This window comes from Parasteatoda tepidariorum, chromosome 5 (genome assembly GCF_982258835.1).
Source record: "Parasteatoda tepidariorum strain Cologne lab strain chromosome 5, Ptep-v5.0, whole genome shotgun sequence".
In the NCBI taxonomy this organism is placed as follows: Eukaryota; Metazoa; Arthropoda; class Arachnida; order Araneae; family Theridiidae; genus Parasteatoda; species Parasteatoda tepidariorum.
Genome location: NC_141759.1, coordinates 9,714,541 through 9,732,979, shown reverse-complemented (window position 1 = coordinate 9,732,979; position 18,439 = coordinate 9,714,541).

Sequence of the window (18,439 nt, the reverse complement as noted above, 5' to 3'; positions counted from 1 at the left end):
ACAATCTATTGAGATTTAAAATTCTTTTGATAAAAGAAGGAAAAAAAAGAAGCTTTTTAAGGTTTTTTTAATCTTTTATGCAAGCTTAAAACAATTTTAATTTGAGCTCCCTTGCTTCAGATGGTTTAATGAAAGATCTATCTTTGTAATTAGAAACCCAACAGAATTAGTTAATAACAATATTTAAAGTATTTTTAAAGCTTCATTTTAAAAATCAAGCTACGTTTGTTTATTTTAACTTTTTTTTATTTTCTTTATTTCCAGTTTAAGATAGCAATTTTCATACAATATTATTCAAAACGTCCTAACATCTTTTCAGCGTGTCCCATACTATAACTATAATTTTTGAAAGTTTTAAAATTTTTCGTTTATATTCTTTTTATTTTCTGCATTATTTCATTAATACACTGCACTAATTTCATTAATGCATGCATCTATGCTAAATTCCACTTTCCTTTTAAATTTATTTAAATTTCGATTTAAATTTTAAGGTTAATGTCTAACATATGCCAATAAGCAGTTTTCTGTGCTTCCTATTAAAATTAAATTATAGATACAAGAGAATTATGACATTTTTCGCTTAGTTTTGGATTAAACGAGTAATATTAACTACGATGGCATATTAACTGTTGAAGTAATATTTTTAAGTTCTAAAGCAAAAAAAGGTGTTATTTTTAAAGTGAAATCTAAAAATTCACAGTTTTTTAAGCTGAGACCACTCTTTAAACTGTACGAGTATTTTCGCCGTTTCAGCGGGATGTTTTTCTTGAATGTTTAAAATAGTTTTGAATTTTATGTTTTACCACTTTTTGTTTTATTAAATAAATTTACATTTTTAATGATTTCGATCACCACTATTCAATTTAATTTAACAAGGTCAGATAAATTCCTTCGAAAGAGAGTTATGGCTTGCGAAATGATGCGCATAAAGTATTCCTTTATTTTATTTTTTAACCGTCGTTGAACATCTCACGCAAATTTGGGTTTATACACTGAAGAGCCAAAAAAAAAACTGGTATACCTGCCTAATATCGTGCAGGGCCCCCGCGTGCACGCAGAAGTGCCGCAACATGACGTGGCATGGATTCGATCAATGTGTGAAGTAGTGCTGGAAATAATTGACACCATGAATCCTGCAGTGCTGTCCATAAAACAGTGGGAGTAAGAGGAGGAGGGGATATCTTCTGAACATCACGTTGCAAGGCATCCCAAATATGTTCAATAATGTTCATGTCTGGGGATTTTGGTGGCCAGCGGAAGTGTATAAATTCAGAAGAGTGCTCTTGGATCCACTCCCAGACATGAACATTATTGAACATATTTGGGATGCCTTGCAACGTGATGTTCAGAAGATATCCCACATTGCTTTACACATTGATCGAATCCATGCCACGTCATGTTGCGGCACTTCTGCGTGCTCGCGGGTGCCCTACACGATATTAGGCAGGTATACCAGTTTTTTTTGGCTCTTCAGTGTATCTACCAATGTTGAGCTGCCTGGCCTTGTAATTTTGAAACTAATCCAGAAAACCACGGAATTCCTGGATCAAGTATTGGGAAGAATTTGCCTTCGTGAAGATTTTTTTGACGGAACTTACCCGCATTTGCGTTATATGGAGTGGCAAACCGCGAAAGCCTCCCACGGATAGCCTGACGGCAAGGGGACTCTTAATTCATGATCCATTTACCACTGAGGATATTTTACGACAGCACTGTAGCCTGTGCGAGCGGGTTGAATTCGTATCGACCAGCCATCAATGAGATTCGACACTGATTCAGCCCATTGAAAGATTGCGAATGCTCTAAACCACCATTGCTCAGCATTCCTTTATTTATTTTATAACCGTCGTCGAACATTCGACCCAATTTAGGGTTTACGACTGCCAATGCTCAACTCCGTAGAGTTGTAATTTCGAACCCAATCAGGAAGACAAAGGAACTCCTGGATCAAGTATTGGGAGAAATTTGCCTTCGTGGAGGAATTTAGTATTGCTTTATTGTTTTTTCGCTACCGATTCCATGTTATGCAAAGCTAGAACTTCCAGACTAGCATCTGTAGACAAAAAATTGTTGAAATGTTATTGCCGAATTACCATTTCATGAAATTGGTTACAATTCCTTATGGACGGCTTAATTCACTCAATTTCTATGCATTTTTTAAAATATTTAATTTTCCTAAGTCACCGAATCGATGAGTTTGCTCAACTATATGCATAAAAATATCAGTAAACACTTTTTCGATCAATTTGTCTTGACTAATGACTTTTGCATAAACATGAGGCAAACATTTGCCCAATCAAGCTTTTATTTTAATGTATTGTATTTCGCATTAGTCCTTTACTAACATTACACTTAATGATATTCAAAATATTTATAGTTTCAGATCAAAATAATCTAACTACTTACATTGCAGCCAACTTTCACTTTTTCCGAGAATGGATTATTTAAGTGGTAATAAAAAAAATTACCCAAAAACTCAGGTCAAAATAATGTATTTACATTACTGCCAACTTTCACTCTTTCCGAGAATGGATTTTCGAAGTGGTAATAAAACAATTACCAAAAAAACTCATCTTACTCAACAATATATTTATATTTTGACCAGTTTGAAATCCGCCAAATTAAAGATAATGCCTTTTCTTAATATTTGTTGTAATTATTTATATGTAGTGGTGGTCGAACTCATTTATAAATATTATTATAATTCAGAAAGATGAATGGAATAACATGAGTTTCGCAACCACTTTAAATGCGAAAATAAAATTTTCCGAGAAAACCCACTTTTAATTTGATTTAAATTCATTTATGAATATTATTATAATTCAGAAAGATGAATGGAATAACATGAGTTTTGCTACCACTTTAAATATGAGAATAAAATCTTTCTCAAAACCCAGTTTTAATGTAAATTAAATTTACATCAATTTTAGAAATTCAGCTGGTGATTAATAGCACAGATATTTAATTTACAAACATTTTTGGTCCATTTTAACACATTGCATGCGGACAGCTTTTCCAAAAATATGTATTACAGCTGTTATAGATTGAAATTTTTAAAAAAAGATGTAGGCAAGATTTCATAAAAGTTGGAGCAAACCCAGGGGTGAAAGAGAGACGGAAAAGAGGAAAGGCTGGTAGTAAAACCTTTTCAGTTATAGCTAGTTTTGGGGAGGAGTTTCCTTATTACTTTTTTTAAATTATTCCGCAATAACTACTTTATCTTTGAAAAGAGGCAGTCTAATATATATGCTAAAATTATAAAAGAAATCTTGATAGTTACAGATATTTTATTTTTTTTCGAAAAAAATGCTGGAATAAAATGTTTTACGTACCAGTTTTTTCTCTTTTCCGTTCTCAACCATGCTTTAGCCACAACATCAATAAAAAAATTTTTTTTAAAAATACTATGAATGATTGTAGCACTGATTACATATACACTGATTACAATTTTTGAAAGTTAGTTTAGCATTAAACAGGGGTTGATCAAAATAACGAAAACATTTCTACACTAGCTCAATGTAAGCAATCCTAATTTTAGCAGTAAGTGTTTTGTAAGATTTTGTATTGCGAAACAGTTTACACAATTTGAAAGATCATCCTTGAAGTTTTTAAAAATGAGGTACTATTGCTATTTCTAAGGGGCACGAGTAAAATTTGCATCCACCAATATGAGCGTAGGAAGTTAACACGTTGAATACCGCGGTAATTTTAAATGGCTTTGCCCGTCTGGTCAATGTTAGTTTGTAAATAATTACAAACAAAATATGCAAATACAGACGAGTTTTGCTAGTTTTTTAAAAGTTTTTGCATGACATTTTTACTAAAAGTGGTGAATTATATGACACTACGAATTGCTTAGAAATAGTGGTGGATAAAAATCTACTAAATTGAATTTATTAAACTAAGAATCATGATTAATAAACTACCACTTGAAAATATATATTTGCTGTCTGGAGCAAGCTGGCATCTCTGTAAGTGCTGTTATATGTATTCGTTCATGCGTCAAATTGACGCGTGTTCGTAGAGATAGGTATATAAGAAACGTCCGTAAACCTAGTGTTAATTGAAAAAAAGAAGTAGAGAAAGACTTTGCCTATTATTTTTTCATATAATAATAAAATATTTTGAATGAAATTAGTTACCACTTTAAAGAAATAAATGTTTTTTATATAAAATAAAAATATTTTGCAATTAAACATATAATACTAACAGCTAAGCTGATTCATTTAGGTAATTGCTAGCAATGTAACATGCTGGTAGATACGACAAATTAAAGATTTGCTTCTCTTTTCCAAAACATACTAATATATGCAACTTCGTAGTTACCAAATTGTTGAGGAAGTGGTAGTTGAATATTATTAGAAGTAGGGAAGATTTTCTGTAGTAAATTGAACAACGAAGACTCTTAAAGGGCCTAACTAAAATTCGTACCTAAATTTAAATTATTTAACATAACAAGTTGGATGAAACATTTTTCTAGCAACTTTGAGTTATATAAATAAAACTATTTTTGTGTGTTCCATATTGAATTAATTTCTTCAAACCATTTTAGAAACGATAATAATATAAAAAATTTACTCGAATTATGTGTTTCTAATAATCTTGGCTTCACCGGTGACCCCCGTGGCGCTACGAACAAACTCAGTGCCGGTCACCGGTGACCCAAACGGCATTCAACGTGTTAAAAGTTTCTTTCCTTTTTCGATATTAGTACAATTAAAAAATTATTGAAGTATAAATATTGTAATCTAATAGAATTATTTCAAAATTGCTGTTAGTAACAACTAGAAAAATGCTTATAACTTCTTCTCTTTATTTTAATTGATCCAAATTGGTTATGGTTAAAAATTATACCATTTATAAATATTTCAATTGGGATTTTACAAATCGTGTCAACAGTTATTGCCATTTAAAATCCTCCAAAACATTTGCAGCTAATTGAAAATTGTTTGTATAGAAGTGTTCCATTATTTTTTAATCAACAGCTATACATTTCCTCACCGTATAACGTAAATGCGAGTTAGTCCCATCGAAAAGTCCTCCACTAAGACAAATTTCTCCCAATACTTGATCCAGGAGTTCCCTTGTCTTCTGGATAGGGTTGAAAATTACAACGCTACGTGGTGAACATCCGTAGGGGTAAACTCAAAATTGGATCAATTCTTCAACGACAGTTTTAAAATAAAATCCCTACACAATGAATTGCAGTGGCTCACTAAACAGTAGAAAAATTAAATGTGATCTAAAAACAGATAAGTACTAAGTGTCAGTATAGTTACTCAAAATCAAAAGTCGCCTAATTTTATTATTTTACAATTCTGCCTAATTACATTATTTATATGTAATGAGGTAAAAACACTTTTAATTACTCGTTTTAATTACCAAAACATGAATACAATACTTTTGCTACCACTAGAAGACCTGCCAACTTATAATTTAAAAAAAAGTTATTTTTTAAGTGGTCACTAACACATTAATAAGTATTTTTCTTACTAATACATTATATGTATTTTTATAATGCTTAGCTAATATATTAATATGTATTTAAACGTACCCACCATAGTAGAATTATCACGCATTTATTTAAATATATCTTTTGTTTATTCATATCTAGGGTTAGTTAAAATCATTCTCGATTAAATTTTAAAATACAAGAATAAACTAGAAAATTAAAAGTTATTCTATTATTTAAAATATAAAAATAAATTCTCCAGAAAATTCGAATCTAATATGCAGGTATGCACTTGGTAAAAATATTTACTGAAACTACGAAAATTCCGTAATAGTTATGGAGAACAGAAATTTTCTTTTACCTTTTGTCTTTGATTATAGCACTCATAAGAGTCATGAAATCCTTAATTCTGCTGTAATTAGTCATTAATATACAATTGTGTTTCTTGAAAACAGCCAAATCGCCAAGTTCATCCGCCATTGTGGTGAATGACTTTCATTGCCTTTGTAATAACTGAACTGAACGCATTTGAAACACAAAAGCTGGTGCTTTTAGGAACATTACAAATGCAGGGATAATTCAGAACAAAGCCAATGACGAAAGAATGAATTTGGAGTGGAGTGCAACTTTTGGCTTTTCAAGAGAGTTAAGGTCGTTTTCGCAACAATGATACTGCGTACTTTGATGTACTGAATTCACATGTTGCTACTAATTAAAAGGGTTTTCTAAGAAGGAAAGTTGTTGAATTCAGAGAAAGGGTTGCGAGGAAGAGTCTGAATAAGGCGGCTATTAATGGATTTAATTTATTTTATACTTAGATTTAATTACTTGACTTTTGATTGTTCTATTGCCTTCTTAATCTATTACGAAAAGATTGATGGTGACATGAATTGGAGAGTTAATTCGTGATCGTAGAGATGATGACATCAATCGGACATTCAATTCGTGATCGTAGAGATGATGACATCAATCGGACATTTAATTCGTGATCGTAGAGATGATGACATCAATCGGACATTTAATTCGTGATCGTAGAGATGATGACATCAATTGGACATTTAATTCGTGATCGTAGAGATGATGACATCAATCGGACATTTAATTCGTGATCGTAGTGAGGATGACATCAATCGGAGAGAAAATTTTGTTTAAAATGTGATTTCTATGAGTTGCCGGATACATATTGTAATGACTTGAGACCAAAAAACGAAATGATATGGAAATTGTGATGGTGATAGAGATTGGTTATTGGTTGGATCTGTATATAAAGAGGGCTCACGAAAACAAGATTGTTAATGATGACATTTTAAATGACTAACGTATAAGAACGGAGAAATAATAAATCATATGTAAGACTATAAAAATCATATGTATATCCTTAGCTAGAGGATCAGATTATATGTTTTCAAACGCACTACCGTAGAACCATTGAAAAAATTAATTTTAAATAAGAAAAATTTGTGTTGCTTTATTTTAAATAATTTAAAGTTTTTTTTTCTTTAAAAAAAAATAAGAAAATTTTTGCAAATTTTTTAAAATGAAACTTTTAATAAACACTTTTGAATTAATTTTGAAAAAAAATTTTTTGTTAGTCAAAAATCAGATAAAAGTTCAAGTTGCCATGCACTTCATTTCAAAATGTGGAAATTTTAATAGTGCTACCAACCAGATTTCAAGAAAGTAAGTTATTTAAGATCATATTTATGATTGCCCAAAATGATGCTCAGTAAGGATTTAAAAAAAAATATTACTGAGAAATAATCTTGTCGGTGAAAGGAATTCTTGGCGAAATAAGCATATCGGCGAAAGGAACTGTAGACGAAATGATTGAGTCTGGGAAATGGGCTGTTGGCGAAGTGATCGCTTTGGATATATGAACTGTCGGTGAAGTTATTGTGCCAAAATAGCATCGGCGATTAGTGATTGTTATAGTGACACGACGCTCTAGTTCTTATAAATAAATAGGCGCTACAACTTTTTTTTTTCGGCATAGGTATATTTCATATACATACCATTTATTGTAGTCGGACCATATTGGGACAAATTATTTAAAAGAAGGGAAAAAATGTAAAGTGCGCTTGAAAAATCATAACCTAAAGTTTAGATTAAATTAAAGAAATTTTTAAATTCAGTTTTAAATTGAATAGAATGATGTAATCTTTAGACTTCGCGTGTTTCTTCGTTCAATTGATAGAGAAAATTTACCAATGGTCCCGAACTCAATGCCTCGTGCCAAATATAAAAGTCCAACAATGAGCAAAAGTGGCCGGGGAAAAAAATAAATAAGCAAAAACGGAAAAATAAAGAATGGCAAGTAAGGGGAAAAGTCATCAAAAAGTCAGCAGCACTCCAGAAAACTAGCAACTACTCTGATACATTTCATTCCACCCCCATTACAATTTTTTGTTCTCTTTTGCTTTTTGCTCAGTATATTCACAATCGAATCCTCTGAATGCCGTGACAACATCTGCGATCGCGTGACACATTTGCTGTAACCGTAACCTCATATCGAATTCCCTGCCCACCCTCTCCAGAGTCGACAGAAAACGCAATTATTCGAAACCGTAACGTGATATGTTATTGGTGAACCACAATGCTGTTAAGGTCTCGTATTATACGTGATTATACGACCACTGGTGCGTTTGAAATATTCCAAAAATTGTTCGAAGGGAGAATAATAAGAGAAAAAAAGTATTAGCTTTTTAAAAAGGAATAAAGCATAAATATTTAAACTGTATCGTTCATAAACTCAATCTTAGAGGGAAGGTAATTTGTAAAATTGGAGTCATGTGATACTCTTAGCAGGGTTATTACTCTAATTGAATATCAGCTCAGATGTGCGTTAAAACAGCAAATGAGATATAAATTGCATAAATGTAAAAATTTAAAATGTATCACTGCAATACGCTGTAATAGCTTTAACGTAGCTGCAAGAGATATGCTGCTATAAAAATAAACCCTTGATATTATTTCTATAACATTAATATTTTATTTTCAGAGTAATTGGTTTAGTAAATTCTCAAAGTTGTTTTCTATTTCATATTATAACCGTAGTTGAGCAGCTGGCTGAATTTTCAGTCTTCGGCTGTCAATGTTTAACTTCGTATCCTTGTTATTTTGAACCCAAACCGGAAGACAAGGGAACTCTTGGATTAAGTATTGGGAAAAATTTGCCTTAGTGGAGGACTTTTTGATAGAACTAACCCTCATTTGCGTTCGTTACATGGAGAGGAAAACCACGGCTAGGGGACTAACCCATAATCCGTATACCGCTGAGGATATTTTACGTCAGCGATGTGGTCGGTGCGAGCCGGGTGCGGAATTCGAAAAAACCAGCCGTCACCGGGATTCAAACATGGTTCACCTCATTGAAAGGTGACCACTCTAACCCCTGAGCTACCACGGCTTTCTCAAAGTTGTTTGTGGCTAACTTTTCTTAATGTGGTTAGGACTACGGACATTAGATTGAGTCAAAAAAGTTCGAGTGTCTTTCAGTGACAGTGTGAAAAATTTGTCAACTATTTGTCATAACGAAATATACAAATCATCATGGTGCACTAAATAATCTTCTGCCACTTCAGTGGGCCAAAAATTGTAAAGATCAGTCTTAAAATTCAAAAATCATAAGTTGTGCTGATTTTCATGCAATAGCACTAAAAATAATAACACCGAAGTATGGATTGGCCCATTGAGATGACCCCACTTCTCTGACATGCGTGGAGTAGAAGGAAGGAACAGACAAGAGTATATGCATGTCTATAAGCCTATGCGTTACTCTATAAAACTGGTACTTTCAAACAAAAAATAAATTAAACTGAAAATATCACTTTGAAAAAAAAAATATCTGCAGTTTTCCAAACAAATTTCAAATTCTAACAACCCAGCCAGATAAGACATCACCTTCTACATCAAGAAGCCTCCACACGGTCTTTTATAAGTAGTCTGCGCAGACTATTTAAAAAGTGAACCAGTTGTGAACCCAAAACTTTTTATAAAAGTAATTGAAAGAAATTTATCTTATATATTTGAGAATTGAATCTGTAGTGGTTGACAAGTGAATAAGGCAAGCCAATAATATTCATAAATAAAACAAATTTTTAGTCATATATTTGCTAACACTTTCTTATTTTAACTAGATTTTGTATTAAGTGACTCGTTCGGAAAGTGGATATCCTTCACAGTCTGATCGGACTACCTATAAAAAACCGCGTGGAGGCTTTCAGTTATAGGAGGCGTTGGATAAGATCGGGTATGCTACAAAATATTATCACTTATAGCATAAGCAATATTATTTTCTGAAACTACAGAAATTCAACATTTGAACAAATAGATCCTAAGAAATCGAATTTCAACTTGTCTGACTTTTTTAAATTCGATTTCTCAGTAACTGTTCGATAGAATTCGTAAGAAAGTAAAAATAAGATTGAGGAATCCAAACTTTGTACCACTTTTCTGATTAAACCATTGGGACAATATTTTCCAGTTTGTAGCAACCCTTTATATTTTGATGATGAGGAATCAGAATCCGTCGAGAGAGAAAAAAAAAAGATATCTTAGTTCAAAGAAATTATGTTTTTGTATCTGATTTCGTAACTTAAAATATCGTCTACACTAAGTTAACATAATTAAGTTCACCCCCTCGAACCATTATGATTGAGTCCTAGTGCGTGAAAACCCGATCATTTGATCAAAAGTTATTCATGGTGTTTCGTTTATTTATTTATTATTATTATTATTATTCGTATACTGAACATTAAGAAGTCTTTAGCTAAGTAACTCTTAAATATTGAATAATATTAAATTCTACATACTTTAACTGCTATTTCACTACAACTTGAAATATTTTGGATGCTAGATTGGCATCGACGTGTTTACCACTGCCTCGGGAGATGTTATGTGATACTTGTATGAAAATCCTATTAATAGAAATAAATCATAGCCATCACATTAGTTAGATGACTACGATTTCTCTTAAAGTGTTTAAAATAATTAAACCTAAGGCAGCTAATAAAGTTAGGAAAAATAATTATTTTAAAAATTTTAAAAATAAAAGTGGTAAGCATTTGTTTTCTTATTTTAATATTAAACGCCTAAGTTGTTTATCCCTTTCACTGGGTTGACAACATGAATACCAAGCATGTTTATGGGCTAAGTGCTGGGGTTTCCGCTGACCACCCAATCGAAACATCTGTTTCTGCATCCCAGAACCCAAGATGAAGAAAACTAATAAGGGCACAGTAGGCTTTGGCCCTTCATGGGCTGTCGCGACACTGTGTTTGATTAAATGTTTCCCATAGACTTTTAGGAAACATTAAACTGACAGACTATAGACTTTTTTACGTCAAGACTTGTCACGTTATACACCTTTTCGCGACAAATGTAGTTCAGTTGATCAGTATTAGCACAGATATTTAATTTACAAATAACTTTAAGCGATAATAATTAATTCAAAAAGTTTTTTTCCCGCTATATTTGGATACCAGTTTCTAAATTTTTACGGAATGTGGTTACAATGAAGATCCTTTACAGAGATGCCAACTGCTCCGGACACGCCAACATTATTGAAAAAACGGTAAATAACTAGAAACTAAATTTTGCAAATATTTGACTATTTTTGCTTGCTTCTTAACAGGTATAGCATGACATAACTACTATGAAGTGGTGAATTGTATAAGCCTACAAATTATTTAGAAATAGTGGTGGATAAAAATCTACTAAATTGAATTTATTAACCCAAGAATAACCATTTGATAAACTACCACTTTAAAATATTAATTTCCTGTCCGGAGCAAGTTGGCATCTCTGCCTTTATATTCTGCGCCGACAGCGGAGTTTTTCTGAAAATATTTTCCCTAAATGAAGTAAAGTATATCTACCAATATTTTTCTATATTAAAATAATTTAATCTATTAAAATTAAAATGTATTTGATCCACTGACTCAGGGGACTTCCCCCGTTTTCCTTCCCCCCTCCCTAGCTTAAAGCCAATAGTCACAGTCGCCTAAGGGCTAAACTTATTAGATGAAAAAGTGAGAACTTTGAATAACTTTTTATCAAGTCAAATATTTGATCCAATAAAATAAAAATAATTGCTTTTAATATATATAATAAATTCAACCAGATGTATACAAGTCAGTCCACAGCATCGCCTCCACACGGTTTCTTATAAGTAGCCCGATCTGACCACAATGAAGGTATTACTGTTTATGAAAGAGCCATTTAGTAGAAAATCTAGTAAAAATAAGAAAGTGATACCAATTATCTGCCTAAAAATTCGTTTAATTTATGAATATGATTGTTTTTGTCTTTCTTACTTGTCAACCACTACAAATTCAAATCTCAAAAATATATAATAAATTTTTCTCAAGTACTTTTAAAATTGAATGTGAATTCATGTGCACAACTGGTTCACTTTTTAAATAGTCTGCGCAAGCTACTTATAAGAAACCGAGTGGATTTCTGATGTAGGAGGTGCAGGGCTGAAAGCCTATATCGGAAAAGGGGTTAAAACTGGTAACAAATAAATTTCCTTTTTTGGCTTTTTTTCGGAAATAATAAAAAATCCATAACTACCAATTGTTTTCAGCGGATACAATTATTATATTGAATTGCTTCTTCGCAGGGAAAATATTATTTACAGTGATCTGTTTATCGTTGAGAATATATTATCCAATATTGAAATAATTTTCCTACCAGTATTTTCTCTTTTCCGTCTCGCTTTCAGGCATGAGGAGGTGATGCTCAGGCACTTAGTTACATATCTGCCAACTTTCACTCTTTTCGAGAATGGTTCTTAAATATGGTACTAGTTAAATAATTACCGAAAAACAATTTTCTTAAACTGTCTAAAACATGTGGGCACCTGAGGCAGCTTGCGACCCTTTTCCCATTTATCTATAGCTTGATCTTTGTGGTGCTTCGATGAGGTTGTGGAATGCAAATGAAGTATTCATGGGGATCATTTTGAGGTTCTGACTATGTAATTATATGCAGGAGGATGATAAGACTATATTGTAAAAGTATGAACTTCAGCTTTTTAGCTTCCTAAAACAATTTTTTCTATAATCTATTAATGCTTTAGCTGGGATGCATTTCCACAGATGCCAACTGCTCCGGACAAGCCAAAATAATTAAATAAACGGTAAATAACTACAAAGTAATTTTTGAAAATATTTAATTGTTCTTGCTTGCTTTTTGAAAGGTATAGCATGACATAAACACTCTAAAGTGGTGAATTATATAAGTCTACGAATTGTATAGAAATAGTGGTGGATAACAATCTACTAAATTGAATTTATTAAACCAAGAATCACAATTGACAAACTACCACTTTATAATATATATTTACTGTCCGGAGCAAGTTGGCATCTCTGCATTTCTATTTTCATAACGATTATTAAGCTTTTATATATTTTTTGTAATTATTTATAAGTAGTGGTGGAAAAACGCATTTATAATTATTATTATAATTCAAAAAGTTTAATGGAATGACATGAGTTTCGCTACCACTTTAAACATGATTATAAAATCTTGGGGAAAAACTGACAAAGTTCGCTGTTATGTGGTTATCTTATATAGTATAGTTCAGTATTCAATCATGTTTTTTTTATCAAATTAGTTGATAACCGAAGAAAATTTCCATTGAATTCATAAGTAAATCAGATAACAAAAAATTTTAAAGGCCGTTTTCCATTACTGCAGAATAAAAGTTCAGCAAGTAAACAGTTAATACTTAGAGTCATTTTAGAAAGAAAAAAAAATTTTTTTTTTACACACATATTTTCTCGATCTTTTCTTTCAAATCTGAAGTTAGTTTTGTCTGGAAAGCTACAGAATTTTCACAATGATTTTTTTTTTATTTTAATTTATATTTGATCTGAATGTCTGAACGTTTTATAAATAATGTATTGCTTTATATACATACATATATACTTGTCTGCTCCTTTAAAAAAATGGCACAAAAACATATGAGCATAAAGCATCGTAAACTGTAATGTATAATCGCTTTCTTCCTACTACTCTCTACGTAGCACAGAAGTAAGCACGCTTAATATTTCCTCGAGTGAATTTCAAAAACTCATTGTCAGAAACAGAAACATCGTATTCAATCACATGAAAACTGTAGCTTGTAAAGAGAAACCGATTGCGGATTTAAAATCAACGATGCGAAATTTCGTTCAAAAATTTACTGCAAAATAAAATAAATAAGTAATGTTATCAATTTAAAACAATTCAAAGATTTATGTATCTATTTACGTATCATTTTCTGTTTAAAGTGGTTACAAAATTACAATTAAACAGGGTGGCAACGGGAAGAAAGTGCTTTACAGAGATTTAAAAAATAAATTGGTTTTAGTTATTGCTATGTACCATTTGAAAATTAAATAAAACATAATTTAAACAAGCCAGTACTGAGCTGCCAACTACTACGCTTTTTGCAAAATATTTTATAGAGTAGTAAGCAACTAAAAACGAAAACTTTCAAATTTTGGTGAATTTTACGAATACTTTAAAGCCTTATTACGAGAGAGTTGATTGGTTTATTGGATTTATATACATTTGCAAGCTTGTGTGATCAATTTAGGCTTATTAATCTTTGTCAAATAGAAGGTCAGCGCAAAGATACATCCAGGGAAACAGCGGGATTTGAACCCGCTACCTCCACGCTTTACACAGCGTTTGGAAAGTGATACCGCTCAGCCAGGGAGGACCCAGAGAGAGTTGAACTTCACTTGATCTAGTAATTTTCTTTTAGTACCCTCTCTAGTGTGCACCAAACTTCTAAATCTAAACTTTTGCCCTAGGAGGGCAGCAGTGACTTAAGGCATAGTCAGACGAAGTTGAAACAGAGTAACTTTTTATATGAATTATTGAATCATTCAAGTGTAGTGGTGGAGGGAAAATAACTTTCAATCAAATTTACTAAGCAAAGAATTATACATTAAAACATTAAATTTACTATCTGAACGAGAATTTCACCCACAAAACGTAAAAAGTTTGCAGACCTGCTCAATTTATTTCATAAAATTAAAACCTTTTAAATCTCCAGCTAATTCCAAGAGGCATTTATCTCCACTTTCTAGCTTGTCCCCGATTGTGACCTTTACGTTAATAACTCTGAATATTCTTTTAATTAACCCTGAACAAACATTGCAAATCAACACCAGAAAAATTTCAACATTTTTGTATTTCTTTATACTCATAGATTTCATTTTATTTTATCATCATTTAGTACTTAAAGTTCTGTATTTTAAATTTTTGGTGTCTATATGTTTTTAATTTATATATTTTAAGAGTTCGGGATGCTTTGAAAGTGCTCTACAACTACAACGAATTTTCTGCAGTGGCAAAATATATTTTTTCTGATGACAGCCAAGGTAATGTCTTAATTTTTTTTAAGTAAATTTGAATTTAATTTCTCAAAGTTTTCCAATAGTTTAAAAAAAAAAAAAAACTGGTCACTGCGAAATTTTTTTTTTTGAGATCATTTGTTTAGAGATGCGCAAAATAAGAAGCCGCTAACTCAGTATTTTTTGATCTAGTAATCGTACCTTCACTGACTAAAATACAATTTCAAGGATTTAAGGGGCAAAACATAAATCTGCTAATTAATTTGCGCAGACGATGTTTCAAGCTACGAAATCAGACAGCTAAAGCATATTTTATTGCGAATGAAATTCTCTACTGGCATTTTTATGACACTGGACGCTATATAAAAAAAAAAAAAAAAAAAAAAAAAAAAAAAAAAAAAAAAAAAAACAGCACAGGGCGTTCTATCAAAAGCAGAAAAATGACAGGTGTTTCTAAGACAAAAATCAATGATAACTGTTCCATTCTAGTCTCAGAAAAATTGTTCGGAATGCCAAAGTTTTGTCAGAAGTCGTCAAAAACAAGAATATATTTTTCCTGGATCTCTCCACTAAGCAATAGAATAACAAAATTGACACCTTCCACCAGTCCATTGTCCAACCACACGCCAAAGGCTGAGATAATTACCAAAGAAGGAATTATTATTTCACATTTTCTCTTCTGGAATAGAAGGGGGGGGGGGTCGATTAGTTTGCCCAAGTGTCATAACGACTCACGTGAATGGTTGAATCAACTGTCGCGTGCCAGGGGGGATATAGGGAGGGGGGAAAAGGGGTTGTCGGCCTCGAAATGGTAAATAATTGGTGAGAAATTGAACTTCTGGCCGTCAAGAACGTAATAGGTGTATGTGGGACTTTTGGCTCCACCAAAAGCCATATGAATGGCATTTGAGAACTTGATCCTTGTTTCTCATTGGCTGGTAATCAATCCTAATTTAAGAAATAAAAGGGGCCGATTACTAATTACTAAACGTATTTTCTTGTGTGAGTTTATTATTGAATTTTTGGGCATGTTAATAAGCAAATTGTTTTAAGGAAATTGCAATCAATTTTTAATTTTAACTGATACATATTCTCCAACATTTGAGTTTCGAGCTGACTATTTTTACAGGGCTGCAAATTATGTTTCTTTGGAAAATATTTTATAGAGTGGAAAGCAATTACAATATAAATAATAGGTAATTTTGGCGACATTTTGAAAGCCTCTCAACTAGACGGCTGGAACAAAGTGGTGTTTTATATGAACTTTTGAATGATTTACATGTGCGTAGTAGTGTTCAAAATAACTTTGAATATTTAACAAAACAAAGCATTCTGCAATAAAACATAAACTTAGCTACCACCAGAAAAAGTTGTCCGAAAAATTGTTGGAAGTAGCACAAAAGAAATTTTGAAAACTTCATAAAACTGTTATCAGAACTTCATTGTACTCCAAAATCAGAGATGCCAACTGCTCCGGACACGCCAAAATAATTAAAAGAACGGTAAATAACTACAAAGTAAAGTTTACAAGTTTTTGACTATTTTGGCTTGATTTTTAAAAGGTGTAGCATGACACGAGTTCAAAAAAGTGGTGAATTATATAAGCCTATTTAGAAATAGTGGTAGATAAAAATCTGCTTAATTGAATTTATTAAACCAAGAATCATAATTGATAAACTACCACTTTAAAATATATATTTGTTGTCCGGAGCAAGTTGGCATCGCTGCAAAATTACCTATCTGACCTTAAATAAATCTGTTTTAATTATTTAAATGTACGGGTGAACAAAATTATCTTAATTACTCTTTTATTAAAATATTACATTAACCCCTTGAGGACAGCATAAAACACTGGTGTCTTTTTCCTACGTTAAAGATAAAGTTTTCGAAATACGGCTCACTTCGAAACAATAATTTTTCAAAATTGCACAGTTCTTTAGACATAAGAAAAACAGTTATTCAATATTGAAATTTATCAAATTTTCAAAATCATTCATTGATAAAATTTTGAATATGAATGAAAAATATTTTTTTTTCTTGGTATTTCTATTTTAGTATAAATATAATTCCGATAATCTAACAAATTTTTTTTAGTAGCTATTAGACTGTTTTCTACAATTAAAAAATACCAGAATTTATTTTTACATGCAATTAGGGAGTCAGAAAAAAATATCTATAAAAGGAGAACCGGTGTAAAATCTGCGACAAAATGTGACAAAAATTCTTCAACGAAGGCTAGTTTGTTGCAATGCTTGATCCAGTAGTTTCCTTGCCTTCTAGGCTGGGTACTATTCAAATCAGCATAATCGATGTCAGCATTTAACGATATTTATACTATCGATATCGCCACACGTACAATTATTTTCGAAAAATTAAAATTGAGAACATATTTTAAGTTAAATAATTGTTTATCCAGTGGAGCAATTACTAGTTACAATTGGTTTTCATGAATCTGGGAATACAGAATTTACAAGGCCCAATAGCGCCAATTTTAATAATATCTCCCAATTGAGCCTCGGTGGCTAAGGGGATAGAGCGTTTGCCTTTCCATGAGGTGAACCGGGTTTGAATCCCAGTGATGGTCGGTCGATACGATTTTCTCACCCGGATCGCACCGCCTACCGTGCTGACGTTCACAGTGCTCAAAGGTAGACAGATCACGGGTTTAGCCGTCAGGCTAACCGTTGGTGGTTTTTAACACCATCTAAATGTGGGTTAGTTCTATCAAAAAGTCTTCAGCGAAGGTTATTTTATTGCAATGCATCCAGTAGTTTCCTTGCCTTCTAGGCTGGGTTCAAAATTACAAGATTTCGAATAAGCAGCTTATTAAGGCTATCTTTCATTAGATTAGCTGTCTTTTATTAGTGAAACAAATCTGTGGAATCGTCCAGCTTAGAAAAACAACCAAGAAGTTTAAACCTTAGAAGTATGAATAGAAAACTCCCTTCTAATGTACTATATCAGGCATCAAAAATTTTATATAAACACGGTAATACTAATTACATTATTTTAATAATACGAATATACTGTAATACATTATAATATAAGGCTTAATATGTTAACTATGCAATAATGAGTTAAATGTTGTAATGATACGTAATACGTTATAATATAAGGATTAATACGTTAATGATGTAATAATGCGTTGATAATGTAAGGTTAATAATGCAATACGTTGTAAAATAAAATCTAATACGTTAACGATGTAATAACGAGCTAATCGTGTAATAGGTTGTAAGTATAAGGGTTAATACGTTAACGATGTAATAAGACATTAATAATGTAATACATTATAATATAAGGGCTAATACGTTAATAATGTAATAACGCGTTAATAATTTGCGTTAATAATGTATTACGTTATAGTAAATGGATTAAAAACTTATTTCCATTCATTTTGAAACTTCAACTTTGTTTGTTCTTTGTTTAAGCCGCAGAAATATTATTCCTTTGTTTAGAGTTTTTATGGACAAAGGTTTTATCTACTTAAAAGGCAATGTCATTCCCACAAGCTTATCGAAATTCTAATCACTTAAGAGTTATTACAAATCAATTCTTTTCTAATAAATTTTTCAAAATTTAAAAACGATCCAGATAATTCCCCATCAAAACTTTTCTTCGTATTCTCGCAGAAAAC